The sequence below is a fragment of the Notolepis coatsorum genome (genome assembly GCF_963971535.1).
Source record: "Notolepis coatsorum genome assembly, chromosome: 7".
In the NCBI taxonomy this organism is placed as follows: Eukaryota; Metazoa; Chordata; class Actinopteri; order Aulopiformes; family Paralepididae; genus Notolepis; species Notolepis coatsorum.
The window spans coordinates 128104934-128113244 of NC_140171.1; positions in this window are offsets into that span (position 1 = coordinate 128104934).

Here is an 8311-nt window from a genome sequence, read left to right on the forward strand (position 1 = left end):
TTATTGTCTGATCACGGGACAAACTTCAAAGGCGGAGAAAGAGAGCTGAGAGAGAGCTTCCAAGCTATGGGCCCAGAACTTAAGACCCACCTCGCTCCATCCCAGATTGACTTCCAGTTTAATCCCCCGAACGCACCTCACTTCGGTGGAACTTGGGAACGAGAAGTACGTTCAATAAAGACAGCCCTGTACGCCGTGCTTGGGGCCCAGACCGTGGAGGAAGAAGTCCTAATGACAGTCCTCACGGAGATCGAGGGAGTATTGAACTCAAAGCCCCTCGGTTACGTCTCAAGTGATGTAGCAGATGTCGACCCAGTCACCCCCAACACACTCTTGATGGGGCGGCTGGACCCCGCGCTACCACAGACAATGTACAGGCCTGAAGAAGCGAACGGCCGAAGAATGTGGAGGTACAGTCAAGTATTGGCTGACAAGTTTTGGAACAGCTTCCTACTCCACTATCTACCGTCTCTACAGACCCGCCAGAAATGGGTGAAAGAGAGAGACAATTTGACAGAAGGAACAGTCGTCATGATTATCGACCAGTCACTACCCCGAGCTATGTGGCCGGCTGGCCGCGTAAGCAAAGTGATCACCGGTGCCGACGGAAAGGTCCGAGCAGCCGAAGTGCTCGTCCAAGGACGGATCTACACCCGACCCGTGGCGAGGCTAATAGAACTGCCAAGGCTCCCCGATACTATCGATGACGACCATGACCCCATGACTTTGTGAACTGCCCGACCCCTCACAACAGACATTGAGTAGTGGACAGGGCGGTTAATCTGTCTCTGCTTAGCTAATTAGGTGGGACTAATTAGGAGGCGGCTGTTACAAAGGATCAGATTAAACCGAATATATATATTTATTGATTGATATATATTGCATAGTATTTGTATATCGTTTGATATCCCTTGTATATTCCTTGTACATATACACGGAATGTCCCTTTAGCCTAGTACAGACCATAATATTTCATTCTCCTATTGGACAGCGGTCCACAGGCGCCAGAGCCGTGCCTCCAGAGTCAGGTTCAAAGCCACCGTCAAGACATGTCTGTGCATGCCCGGCCTTGCCCAGGGATACGAGACAGAAATGAGGTTGGCACTAGATTGTTCGCCGTGCATATAAATATGGCGCAGGTGAATACAGAAGTAGAGTTACCCAATAAGTTGAAGCCTCACCCACGATACTCCGTGCGGTGAAGTATGGCCTGTTTGGCCCCAAAATAGAGCATTGAGACCGCGTGCGAATTAATAGCTGAATTGTCAGAGTTTGGCGCTATACCGTCGAGTGCGACATATTTCTATTAAGTCAGTAATAGTCTATTTGTGTATAGTGTATCGTGCGGCTAAAGTTCTACAGTGACCAGCATCACCAACGCTTCCTCGTATCAGCTAGAGTGCTTATCCAGGCTGGGCTGCTTTCATGACGCTTTCACCCGAGGAGACCTAGACGAGAACCGTGTGGACATGTACACTGGATTAATCTACCCGACGACTACATAGCCCTTTGCGGCTGGATTATATTTGTTTTGGTCCTGTTATTTATGGAGCGGAGAATCGCCAACGCCTACACATGTTGGATTTACCCTGTGAGGAGACCAGTCGAGTCTGCGCCTCAGAGAGCCTGAGGCCGGCTAGCTTTCTTCACTGTGGAGCTACAGTCTACGGAGAACAGCTGTATTCGTCTGTGGATCAAGAGACTATTGCACCGTCTCCTGTACTTGGAGTCTCCTTAGTCATCGTTGACCAGACTCTCTACTACCGACAGATCCTCTACCCCTGCTGGCTTACAACCGGGGGGACCCTTCCAGTATCTCCCGCTATATATTACTAGTGTACCATAGATGTGATTCCCTAAGATTCAGGTTGTATAATTACCTCCTGCGTAACCAGAGAATGGACATTCATTATTGATTTGCCTACGCACATTCCTTTGCCTTATAAGCGCATCTAAAGTAAAATACAGAGAAGTATATTATGTACCTTTTGCTGCAATAAATACTTGATTACACCTTTGTGTGGAACCGATTCATTGTGGGAAGTGTTCATCATATTTATTAGTGCTGTCAAACGATTAAAATATTTAACTCGATTAATCGCATGATTGTCCATAGTTAACTCGCGATTAATCGCAAATTAATCGCATTTTTTTTTAAATTTTTTTTTTTACCTTAAACAGATCTTTTTCAAGTTCCAAGTTTTAATACTCTTATCAACATGCGAGTCAACAAATGCTTGCTTTATGCAGCCATTTAACACAAAAGGATGACCCTCATGCATTGCAAATTTGCATCAAATTCAAAACAGAGTGATGCACAAAATAACTTAAAAGAAAATAATAATTTAAAACAATGAATAAAGTGTGCATGAAATAATAGGGGAAAAGAAAACGTTACATTCACACACACAAGGGCTGATTAATCACACACCCCCCTCTCTCTCTATATCACACACACTCTCCCAGCTCTCTTTCTCTTTTGCCCCTTCCTCATCTCTCTCACCCCCCTCTCTCTCTATATCACACACACACACACACACACACACACACACACACACACACACACACACACACACACACACACACACACACACACACACACACACACACACACACACACACACACACACACACACACACACTTCAGAAACAAACATAGTATCAATGAGAGCATCAATAATACACCTGAGTGAAGTCTAGTAAAAAAAATTTTTTTTTTTTTTTTTTTTTTTAGTTAATCTTGAGTTAAAAAAATTAGTGACATTAATAGAATCGGGAGTTAACGCGATATTAACGCGATATATTTGACAGCCTTAATATTTATATATCATGTACTGTATGGCCAGTAATTAAAGTACATAAAGCGGTAGTGGTTTAATGATACCATACTTATCAATACAGTCAGGGAATTGTACCCCTCAGTTACAATAAGTATTTTCCCCTTTTTGAACGGGTGGCAACCACATTGAAGTGGCCTGATACAGCCTGGACACTGCTGCTGCAGTGTGTTCTTATTAGTAGGGCACAAGAAGCCTATACTGCTCTGTCCCTTGAACAAAGCGCTGACTATGAGCTTGTTAAAGCTTCCATATTGAGGGCTTATGAGTTGGTCCCCGAGGCCTATCGTCAGCGTTTTAGAGCCTATCGCAGGTCGGAAGGTCAGTCTTATGTTGAATTTGGAAGAGAGAAGGAGAACCTGTTTGACAGGTGGTGCACTTCTCAGAAAGCAGAGTCAAGAGAGCAGCTTAGACAGTTGATTCTCCTAGAGGAGTTTAAGAGATGTGTTCCTGATACCGTTTCCACTCATCTAAACGAGCGTAGGGTATCGAAGATAGGCAACGCCGCTGTCTTCGCTGATGAGTTTGTGTTGACACGCAAGTCCGTTTTTTTGGAGGACTACCGTGTTGAGTCCAGGGATAGGCGTCCTGTTCAGGGGGGCCGTTTCCCAAAACCTGTGTCTGCTGGTCAGTTAACTTCACCTCCTAGGCGGGGTGGTTCTGCTGGTGCATTCCCAGAAGGGATTATCTGTTTCTACTGTAAAGAACCTGGTCATATCGTTGCTGGGTGCCCGGTGCTTGAGCAGAAAAATGTCAGAACGGTGGCTCTGGTAGAAACCATATGCAGAACACCTTTGCCAGCGTTAGATGGTGATGGGGGAAGTATCAAACGTGTGGACAAAGAGCTCGAGGGTTCCTCAAGATTTATGATGGATGGATTTGTTTCCCTGACTAATGCACTAGAGTCCAAACAGGCTATAACAATTTGGAGGGATACCGGTGCTTTTCAGTCCCTCATTCTGGAGGGGGTTTTGCCGTTTTCAGAGAACTCTTCTTTGCATTCCGGTGTCGTTGTTCGGGGCTTTGGGGGTGGATTTGTGGATGCACGTTTGCATGAGGTCACGCTCAATTCTCCCTTAGCGAGATGACGCACAAATGAATGTGGACTGTTCCATCAGAGGGGGGAGCTTCGGTGGTAGTGTGAGTGGCTACAGACCACTGCACTTAAATATAAACATTAGTCTAGCTGGAGACTCAATGAGGTAATTGTAGATGTTGCCATAAGACGCGTCTGGCCATTTAGTGGGATAATTTTTTCATTATCCTGTTCGGCTGAAAGGACACTGGCCACCGAAGCTCCCCCGTCTGATGGAACAGTCCACATTCATTCGTGCGTCATCTCGCGTCGTCCAGACTCCGTTGACAATCTGCGCATGTGTATGGGGAGTAAGGTGCTGGAAAAGGGACTTGATCTCGGCCGATTTAGTTCTGATCGATTAGGAATGGGTCGCGCCGTGTTCAGGAAACTCAGGCGCATAAAAGTCTATTGGATCATGTCTCTAGCACAAATCAAATCAAATCAAATTTATTTGTAAGGCCAGACAACACACGTTAATGTCCCCATGGGCCGGACACGTCTTCTTTAAACAAGTCAAGAAGAAACATAACAATAAGTCAAGAACAAAACAAGAACACCATAAGGTCCAACAAATTTAAAATAAATGCAAATAAATGAATGAATGCAAGCACTCCCAGACGCTTGTATGCTTTCTACAACGCAGTTCGGCGATTTGCGAATCTGATTGGCCAGGTCATTTCTGGTCATGTGACATGTACGCCCAATCGTGGGACCGCAAGTGTCTACACTGGTTAAGCTTAGGCGCTCTTTCGAAGTTGGTTAAGGTTAGAGTTTGTCTTAGAGCATGGCGATAGAACGCCTGCCCTTCTTTCGACGGTTAAGCTTAGGCACTCTTTCGAAGTTGGTTAAGGTTAGAGTTTGTCTTAGAGCATGGCGATAGAACGCCAGGTGCTTTGCAGGCTGTTCGACGCGGAAATGGGCAAAGACACAGCTCGTCACGCTATTGGGCGCACATGTCACATGACCAGAAACGTCAGTGGCCAATCAGATTCACAAATCGCCGAACTGCGTTGTAGAAAGCATACACGCCTCCCAGACATACCCCACGCGAAGGTAAGGAAAAACTCACTAAAACCTAACAATAGGGAAAAATGCACCACAGGCAGTGTGGAGGAGAGAAACCTTAGAAGGGCCATTCAAGGGGGGATCTCCCTTCTTAGATGTCGGTGAAAGTAGTGTTGCAGACTAACAGTTGGTAAGCATGCACTCATCTGTGTAGTGAAACACAGATGAGTGCATGCAATAGCAACTGAACATTTTGAAAGATTAAAGATAGAGCTGATAGCGAATCTATTTGAGGCACAGGGGCGGCGCAAAGAGGGTCGCGTCCTCCCCGTCTTAATCACGGGACGTTCAACACTCCGGTCATCGCTCCGAGACAGCCGGAGACAGGGAGATAGGGGGTGGCGCAGAGAGGGTCGCAACCTCCCCGACATCATCGCGGGACGTCCAGCACTCTGGTCACCTCTACGAGACCGCCGGAGACAGGGAGACAGGAGGGCACGCAGAGAGGGTCGCATCCTCCCGGCCTTCATCACGGGACGTCCGACACTCTGGTCAACACTCCGGGACAGCAACTCACAGGGAGACAGGGAGACGGGACAGGCGTTAGACAGCTCGCGTGATTGTAGTTGGTGGACATAGCAATAGATACAAGTGGTAAGCATATATGTGAATAGAGTAGATATATGAAGTAAGCATATTATGTGAATAGAATAGAAGTACTTAACCCAGCAATGAAACCACGTTGACAGACCACAAACCATGTTGACAGACCACAAACCATGTTGACAGACCACGGACAGAAGACGGTAAGGAGCTGATCCGTGGCCTCGGTGGTGCATGTAGAGCAGTCTCTGCAATCTTGGCCAAGACCCCGAGACATCCATCACCTTGGTCAGCACTACGAGACAGGCACTCAGAGAGATGGGGGGGGGGGGGGGGGGGGCAGGGGTTAGAGAGTTCCCATGTTTGTAGTGCTGCGGAAAAGCAGAGATGGGAGAAAATAGACATCCTAATGTAGCAGTCTGAAAATATTGTATATTATTCGAGACTGCTGACTGGTGTTTTATATTCCCTTTGTACACAAAGACATCATTGATATTCACACGAACAATGACACAAGCGTCCCCTTCCGAAGAGCACTGGAATATGGATTATAAATGACAGTACTGGATCATATTCTACAATGCGTTTCCCCTTGTGACTGGCAGGCGGGACCAGCAGGGGGCGGTAGCAGGCAGAGAGTGGCGGAGAGAGTTGGGAGGAGATAAATGGAGGAGAGAAACGGAAGACGCTCTCTTCGGCAGTGAACTTGGACAACGAGTAGTCGCAGCTAACGGGGGCTCTGGAGAGCCCTGTTGCTGACGTTATGCCAGAGGGCCCCGTGAGATAGCAACGGGTGATAACAAGTACTGGCTAGTGGACACGATATCCTAGCAGTACCAGCGATAGTATACGAACAATTAGTGCAGAGCCAGGCACTAGCAATCGGGTTATGATAGTTACTGTGTGCGGTATAAGTAACGTGCGGTTAACCAAGTATCCAAGTCTTTAACCACCGAGTTATAGTAGTTACAGTGTGCGGTATAGAGTGCGCGCACCAGGACGAGCGTGGGCCAACAACCATTCTGCTCCGGCTGACTTCGACCAGACCTGCACCCAGCTGCCTGCATTCAGCCTGCTCCGGCGGACTTCACTCAGACCTGCACCAGGCTGCCTGCGGCTTACGGGAGTTCCTCCCATCCAGCAGGGGTCGTCATCGCTCAGCACACGCTCTCAGCCGGCGCTGCCTCTCTGCCCAGCTCCGCCTGCTAACATCCTAGCCGAGAGCGTTCGACGCCATCTTGCCTCCCGGACAACAGTGGAGTGGCGAGGCGGCCATTTCGGATGAGTACAAATGAGCATTGATGCTCCCGATTCCTTATACAATACACAGTGTGGTGCAGCCTGCGGGCGAAAGTAACGTTGCTACTACCATTCCATAGGGGTACCCCGAACAATATATGCCGGCATTAAGATAGGACTTTACTGGTATTTTGTGGGCTCACTCTTTTGTTTCATTCCTTTTCTTTGAGCGTGATAAGGTGTGTGTTTCATAATATTTCCCGTTCAGTGAATCCTTCTATTTTCCTCCCCTATGTTCCCCCTTCCTTCCCCATATTACCGACCTGGAGCAGTATATGTAATCCCTTAGAGAAGGTAGATACTGTGTTCAGCCCAGACGTGGGCAGCACTTAGTCTGGGTACCGTGAGAGCACTTGGTGCCTGGGTGTAATTATATAATTGATTTATGCCAGTGTAATCATTGTGTGTTGATACCCATGGTGCAATAATCACCAGACGTAGCATTGTTGTAACTAGGCCACGTTACAATAACACTCATCCAGAACGGGAGCACTGTGTGTGTGTCTTTTATTGAGCCTAACCCTAACCCTAACCCTTTGATGCGGGTAATATATCCATTATTAACCCCTTCCTATTCAACCTTCCATTTCCCACTGTAAGGTTTCTGGTGTTACTGAGGGAGGGTACTAGGGGTGGACGGTATAAACGGTATACGGTATAAACGGTATTAATTTGCTCTACGGTATGGATTTTGACTATACCGTGTAACTGGTAGAGCAGCTCTAAAATAGCAATGACATCATGTAACCACAGCGCGACTATTTCAATCGCATTTGCCCCTAAAAATAGATAGAATTAGTCATAGATAATAGATATGTGCAAACTGGAAAAAGTTATTTAGGAGGCTTCGCGCAGTGGGCGTGTCAACACGCAATTGTCATTTCATAATAAACACATATCACCCGGCGCACAGCAAGTTTCAATTTCAGTTCCTGGCATTTTTAACCAGTGGAGAAAGGTAAGAGATGTCCCTATCGTTTTTCTTATATGAATTATTCTACGTTAATAAAACATACCTGGTGATCAACTACAGTTTGCTGTAAACATTATGATATGCGTGTAGTGTTATGATAACGACAGCTGCAGCGGGAGCCGGGAGGACGGCGGCAGCAGTGGATTTGCGAATAGCATGCAGCTGCTGAGCCGCAGAGCCAGCGGCGCTTTCAGGTCAGGTCCGCTCAACAGCGCCCCCCCACCCAACGGCTGAAAGCTGTGACCAGACCTGAAAGCGCCGCTGGCTCTGCGGCTCTGCAGCTACATATGCTTCTAGCAAAATCCAGCATCCAGCCCGGCTGTTTGCAATGGGAGCAGCACGGACTCGGGACTTATTTTATTTGGAATATAATGACTTTATACGCAAAAGTAGCCTAGTTTTAAGTTAAAATATTATAAATCTACATGCCTTGAGGATGTCATTCTTTATATAGCCTGCCTATCAGGCAAAAAAAATTATTCTAACGGAAACACTGATACCGTGATATATACCGTT